The sequence below is a fragment of the Leiobunum rupestre genome, chromosome 10, assembly GCF_980474605.1.
Source record: "Leiobunum rupestre chromosome 10, qqLeiRupe1.1.hap1, whole genome shotgun sequence".
NCBI classification, from domain to species: Eukaryota; Metazoa; Arthropoda; class Arachnida; order Opiliones; family Sclerosomatidae; genus Leiobunum; species Leiobunum rupestre.
This window is the reverse complement of record NC_143393.1, coordinates 31,104,959-31,110,963: the sequence shown is the minus strand read 5'-3', so window position 1 is coordinate 31,110,963 and position 6,005 is coordinate 31,104,959.

The window sequence follows — 6,005 nt, the reverse complement described above, 5'->3', positions numbered from 1 at the left end:
AATTTGTGTAGAGTAAGATGAGAGGTCCAGAAAGGGGAGCAGTAATCTAAAATGGGGAGTACAAGGGAGGTAAACAGGGTCCTTATAAGCAAAGGGGAGCGGAAATAACGAACACGCTTTGAGACCTTGTTGGCATGAGCAGTGTGTCAGAATTTATAGCCCGGTGTACCTAGTAACAGAGACCATACCACCGGAGGCCTATCATCAGAGTGCCCTACGCCAGCGTCACCAAACCCGGGCAGGTGACAAATCCAGCATGGGTATCAGTACCCCACTACTGATGGTCGCATCTTCGACGCAAGCCACTCAACCCAGCAGAAGGAGTAGGAATGGGTGGACCAATCCCCACTTCGCTCACAGCAGTGGGAGTAAGAATGGATGCTGTAGCAACTCCAGCCGATAATTTTAGGTCCAGGTGAAGAACCGAACTTTTGGAGAGACCGTGGTTTTTCATCCAAATAAACACCGCATCCAGATCCCGTTCGAGCTCATGACAGTTATTAAAGTTCTTAATTTTGTGGAATAATTTTAAGTCGTCAGCAAAGAGCAACAGTAATTCATAGGTAACTGCCTCAGGCATCGAATTAATAAGAATAAGAAAAAGCAGAGGCCCCAAAACTGTTGGTAAGGGGTTTTTAACGCAGACCCGTCGAGTCCCCCAAAGACGTGGAACGCAGACCCGTCGAGTCCCCCAAAGACGTGGAACGCAGACCCGTCGAGTCCCCCAAAGACGTGGAACGCAAACCCGTCGAGTCCCCCAAAGACGTGGAACGCAGACCCGTCGAGTCCCCCAAAGACGTGGAACGCAGACCCGTCGAGTCCCCCAAAGACGTGGAACGCAGACCCGTCGAGTCCCCCAAAGACGTGGAACGCAGACCCGTCGAGTCCCCCAAAGACGTGGAACGCAGACCCGTCGAGTCCCCCAAAGACGTGGAACGCAGACCCGTCGAGTCCCCCAAAGACGTGGAACGCAGACCCGTCGAGTCCCCCAAAGACGTGGAACGCAGACCCGTCGAGTCCCCCAAAGACGTGGAACGCAGACCCGTCGAGTCCCCCAAAGACGTGGAACGCAGACCCGTCGAGTCCCCCAAAGACGTGGAACGCAGACCCGTCGAGTCCCCCAAAGACGTGGAACGCAGACCCGTCGAGTCCCCCAAAGACGTGGAACGCAGACCCGTCGAGTCCCCCAAAGACGTGGAACGCAGACCCGTCGAGTCCCCCAAAGACGTGGAACGCAGACCCGTCGAGTCCCCCAAAGACGTGGAACGCAGACCCGTCGAGTCCCCCAAAGACGTGGAACGCAGACCCGTCGAGTCCCCCAAAGACGTGGAACGCAGACCCGTCGAGTCCCCCAAAGACGTGGAACGCAGACCCGTCGAGTCCCCCAAAGACGTGGAACGCAGACCCGTCGAGTCCCCCAAAGACGTGGAACGCAGACCCGTCGAGTCCCCCAAAGACGTGGAACGCAGACCCGTCGAGTCCCCCAAAGACGTGGAACGCAGACCCGTCGAGTCCCCCAAAGACGTGGAACGCAGACCCGTCGAGTCCCCCAAAGACGTGGAACGCAGACCCGTCGAGTCCCCCAAAGACGTGGAACGCAGACCCGTCGAGTCCCCCAAAGACGTGGAACGCAGACCCGTCGAGTCCCCCAAAGACGTGGAACGCAGACCCGTCGAGTCCCCCAAAGACGTGGAACGCAGACCCGTCGAGTCCCCCAAAGACGTGGAACGCAGACCCGTCGAGTCCCCCAAAGACGTGGAACGCAGACCCGTCGAGTCCCCCAAAGACGTGGAACGCAGACCCGTCGAGTCCCCCAAAGACGTGGAACGCAGACCCGTCGAGTCCCCCAAAGACGTGGAACGCAGACCCGTCGAGTCCCCCAAAGACGTGGAACGCAGACCCGTCGAGTCCCCCAAAGACGTGGAACGCAGACCCGTCGAGTCCCCCAAAGACGTGGAACGCAGACCCGTCGAGTCCCCCAAAGACGTGGAACGCAGACCCGTCGAGTCCCCCAAAGACGTGGAACGCAGACCCGTCGAGTCCCCCAAAGACGTGGAACGCAGACCCGTCGAGTCCCCCAAAGACGTGGAACGCAGACCCGTCGAGTCCCCCAAAGACGTGGAACGCAGACCCGTCGAGTCCCCCAAAGACGTGGAACGCAGACCCGTCGAGTCCTCATCACCGTACTACGGTACGTGCGTGGGCACGCTTGTGGGAAAGAAGGACGACGCCGAAGCGGTACAAACGATTTCACACCAGCGTCAATTAGACAGTGCCTTGTGTTGTAGTTTTTACTGTTTTTAACGATTAAGCGATAACGCTTTTGGAAATTGGGAGGGCGACAAATTCGTGATGCGCCCCGAGCGTCAAAGGGTCTAGGTACGCAACTGGTCGAGTGCGAGAACAGCTTTGAAAAATGCGAAAAGAAAACCGATTGACAATGTTGGAAATTGCGGGGGTTTGTATAGGCTGCTCAAAAAAATGAGATTTATAATTAAGCAACGTAATTGTAAAACAAGGTTATATGGAAACCACAGCTCTTCAAAAATATAACTTTCATGAAAATCAGAGATAAATTAAGGAACGTAATAAAACCACGTAAATTACCCGAAAACCATACTTAAAATTAATATTTACTGATACAACGGGAAATATAGTTTCGCTGAATCCTAACCCAACCCTTTTTCGCCGTTATCGGACCTAATTTAAAAAAAATATCTACCACACAAAGAGAAACCACCGAAAACAGTAAATTTGGCAATGTCCAATTTCTTGGGCTCTGATTCCAAAAATTTATGAAAGGCTATTGATGCAGTACATTCTTTGACTTTTCTAGCTCTAACAAGCGTATGTTGGCATACAGTGTTGGCATACAGTGCTACGCCCGTGGGTTACTTTAGGCGCGGGCTAGAACCGTACAAACCTCAACGTTTTTACGAAAGCAGGGCAAAAAGAAGATGTCTAGGACAATATGGTAAAAAAACCTATTATTTACAGTAAAAACCTACGAATCCTGAGTGAACAACAACTTTGCCCAATATGTGCCCGAAGAAAAGTAGCTAGGGTGTTGCCCCCGCTGTAAAATTGAACAGGGGGCAAGTTCTGGCTGTGGATTTAAGTAATATCGAAGGTTAAACCGTGAACAACGTTTTTCTTTGTGACGTTTTGAACCAAATTGAAATCTTGAAGGAATTGTGTGATAAGAGTTTTATTTAACAAGCATCTTACGGGGCATCGGCCATTGTTATACAGGGTGTGCACTAAAAAAAGATCCAGGGTGAATTATTCAAAATCGGTTTTAGCTAAGATTTGGAATTTTTCATGTCACATAGTACGCCCAGGGGGCCATTGGACGATGAAAATTTCAATGTCCTTGAACTATGTCTTCAATGTCATTCAAAATCTCACTTCAGAACTACTGGGTTTAGAGATTTTGTTCCAATTAGAAAAGTGTGTGCTACCACATTCTACGTCTAATAAGCTTTGTCCCGATGTAAATTGACCAATAAGAAGCTAAGAAAACGAAGAAAGAAAACTGGGTGGTCATCACGCTAAAAATAATTTCTCCTCTTCTTAAAATATATATATTAATGAATTGTCAATCCCTTCTAAAAGCCCTCGTTCTATTTTTAGCCCTCGTTCTTTCTTAATTTATCGTAGTCATTCTTTCCCGTTTTTACATTGCTCCCAAGAAAATAAGGATTGCCAAGCTACTGTTAAAATATTTTCTAGTGTCCATTGTTGTTTAGTGTATCTTTTTTATTGTCGGGTTTTAAGGAGAAACTCCGCTCCTAGCTCCGCTTAATTGCTTTATTAGAGCCATAAATGGTGCGTGGCCCATATTCCCGGGTTTTCCCAGAAAACCCATCGTCACGAGAATTCCGCGCGAGGGGTCACCCCTGTTCGCCAATTGGGCAAGGGGAAGATCAGCCCCTAGGTTTCCATTCGGTCGCGGCGATGGTCAAGTGTTTTGATTGACATTGGCTCTAAACAAAACCGAGGTGTTGGGACCCAAACGGAGAAGAAGTCCGACAGAAGAGATCCGCATGGTTTGATTGAACAAGTGCGCGGGAAAAATCCCTTCGATCTCAGTGTCGTCATCTCGGTCGCGATCCGAAAAACGCAGGACCAAGTCCGGGTCCCTTGATCTTCGAGACAAGGTGGTTCGCGGCAAAACGCAACGGGAAAGTCGGCGCGGCGAGCCTGCGAAAAGTGTTGGCTCGCGTAAGGAAGCGCTGGTGCGTGGCGTCCGTCTGGAGCTCATGGCGGCGGCTTAAGTGACAGAAGCACAGAAGTTGGACCTTCGCTGACTATGAGTATCAATGTTTATTTGTTTATTTGTCAAGGTTGCAGGTGGGCTAGGAGTGCGGGAGTTGCATAAATATGGTTTTATATCTGTTATGTATTGTAAATAGTTTGTTTTAGATGTTTAAAGTGTATTTGTTTTTCTGTAGTTGCTAGTGTGATGCAAAATGTTTAGTTAGGTGTTTTATTTAGTTTAGTTGTTTTATATATGTGTGATCTGTTGTATTCCGGGTTAGTAGATGTTTGTTTTCTAGGTAATGTTACATTTAATTTCAATTAAAGTTTGGCAATCCTTATTACCCTCGTTATTAATTTTAAAAGTAAGTTTAACCCCTAGACAGCAGCTATCGCTACCCCGAGTAACGAGAGGTATATATCTCGCCCATGATTTAATTTATACAATTGTAGCAACTCAGGGTAAGTTGGCTTCGGTTTACCAACAGTGGTAGATTAAACGTTACATATGGTCACAATATAGAGTGATGTATACTTTTCTCATAAGAAATATATAATAATGTTTTTGCTTATACTCCGCGCAGTAAAGGCATTTGGTCACTTTGTATTTTGTACTTCCGTCTTCAGACGGTCCAAACGACACTTTATTATGTCTCCATATACGTAACTTCGCAGTTTAGAGGTGCCTGGCACGCTTCCGTTTGAAAAACCTTCTGTCCGGGAACTGAGTTTACGAGTCACCAGTGAATTTATGGGCCCCAATGCACCACATTGGCTACATTGGCGTATTTACGCCACTGGTATAATACGATACTAAAATGACGATTAGTTCCCGCCCCCTCCCGTAGATATTGAGTAGCCTGGAACTGAACCCTCGTAAAACTTGAAATCAAAATTGATTTTATATATAAAATGTATGGTCGATGACATGAAGGGTTGGCAACTACACTCCTACACAAAATGTTACACGGCCACCTGTAAATAAGGCATTAAAAGTCGCTAGCTGACTTGGGACTGTGGTGGCGCCTAGGGTATTAGCCTAGCTAATTACTATTAAATAACCCGGCCACTGGTAAAAAGCATTACAAGCAGGGTCAGGGGCGGACTGGCGCCATTTTCGTAAGGTGGGCACTGTAGACTTTTTATTCTATAACCGCCTAGATATTTCAAATTGTAGAATAGAAAAATCGTTGTGTAAACAATTATTCGAACGGCCACTTATTTAAAAAATAATAGACAAATCTATGAGAAAACCAAATATTTTCAATGAAAGTTCGCCTCCCGGTGAACGATATTCGAGGAAAAAACCACGCCATTGCTCAACGTGATCAAGATTCGCCCTTTACTAGTTTTAAAAATAGAACATCCAATTCCGTCAATCGGGAAGATATATCCCAACGCGCCGCTATTCGCTTTCAACTGAAAAACTGCCGCGACGCTAGAGGGACTATCGCTCAAAAGTGAAAAGACTAGCCCATCGATCGGCCGATCTCGCTCAACGCGCCGTGAACTATCAGCCAGTGAAACAAATATTCTGCGTTCGCCCTGAGCTTGCACAGTTTATCTCTCTCTTTGAACAAGATCAGCCGACTTTCGAATTTGAAGTGCTCGTTCACTACTAGGTTATTTTCAAATTTGAGCGCTCGCAATTTTTACCCATCTCTGCTTTAGGACTGGTAACATAAACGCACTTTGGGGGGAAAAATCCACACAATAAAGTTTATTTCCATGATCGTTATCTCCTT